The sequence below is a fragment of the Acomys russatus genome, chromosome 8 (assembly GCF_903995435.1).
Source record: "Acomys russatus chromosome 8, mAcoRus1.1, whole genome shotgun sequence".
Classification (NCBI taxonomy): Eukaryota; Metazoa; Chordata; class Mammalia; order Rodentia; family Muridae; genus Acomys; species Acomys russatus.
Window position 1 is genome coordinate 31,540,345 of NC_067144.1, and position 1,482 is coordinate 31,541,826.

Consider the following 1,482-nt stretch of genomic DNA (forward strand, 5'->3'; position numbering starts at 1 on the left):
TTCCCTAAATATTAGTCTTGATGGGATTTCTAAATATGTTGTTGAAAATATTATACTGAAAGTCATCAGTCATGAACGTTTCATGGAAACTTTAAGTCTGGCTTAGATATAATTGCCTCATGTCCATGAACTCTAAAGTTCTGATTTAGTAATATTTTATGGTATCTAGTGTGGTGGCTGCTATTGGCTGTCAACATGGCAGGAGCTGATATCACTTGACAGGCTGCAACACAAGCCTCTGAGCATGCGTGTAAAGGATTGCATAGATTAGGTTAACAGAGATGGCAAGAGCCATCCTCAATGTCTGCAGCACCATCTGTGCACTGAGGTCTCAAAGAGACCTTATGGAACGCAAGCACCCATCTCTGCACTTTCTGACTGCTGGTGCATTGCAGCCAGCAGGTCCTATGCTCCTGCTGCCAGACCCTGCCTGCTTGCTACCATATTTTCCCTATAGTGAAGGAATACTGACCAAGAAATGCAAGCCAGGAAAACCCTTCCTTCCACACATTATTTTCCATCAGGTATTTTGTGACAACAATGTGTAAAGTAACTATCACACCACAAAAGATAAAACTGGAAAAAGCTGCAGGGCAATGGATCTAGAATGGTGTCTGAGCTGCAGATACCCTACATTTTAGATGAAGAACGAGAACAAGAGCAGAGTCTGTGATTATAAACTTTTGAGAACATCCAGCCAACTTGAAAACTCTATTATTTCATAAGAAAATGATTTGCTATGTCCCCCTTAATTGGTATGGTATTATGTTAGCAAGATATACTGCAAATATCACAAAGCAGAATGCATGACATTTGATGGAGAAAAAAAAAAAAACTGTCACTGGGTTTTGCCAGAACTTTTTTTGTCTGTTTGTTTTGTTTTTCAGCTCATTTTGCAGGCTCTGACCTCAATCCTGAGACACGGTTTTGCCTGGCAAATTCATGTCACTCATTAACCAATGTCTGGGTGACCCTACAGGAAAATCATCACCATGACCTGTAATTGGTCCCAAGGGAGAAACACACACACACACACACACACACACACACACACACACACACACACACACACACACAGGTATATTATTGGAGTCTAGTGTTTGCTGGAATCAGGCGTTGCCATTAAAGCGGAAAAAGAAACATGAAGATAAAATGGAAACGAAGGTGGAGAAGGTCACCGTGAAACAACAGGCTTGGGTCTTGCTTCACAACTGGCGTGATATGCCTATTAATTCCCTTAGCAGCTGTCTCTGTGTACTAACTGATTGCCTCAGGGAGCATAAACAAATCTTACAAAGTATAAGTCAATGGCTTAAAAAAAAAAACAACAACAACAACAACAACAAAAACAGAAATGGGAGCCTGCGAGGGAACTTTGGGAAATTTCCTAGGGACATGTTATTTAAAGGGTAGGAGCAGTAGAGAAAGCAGAGACAGAAACCAAAGCCTGAGAAATAGAGCCAGCGGAAGCATAGCAAAGGT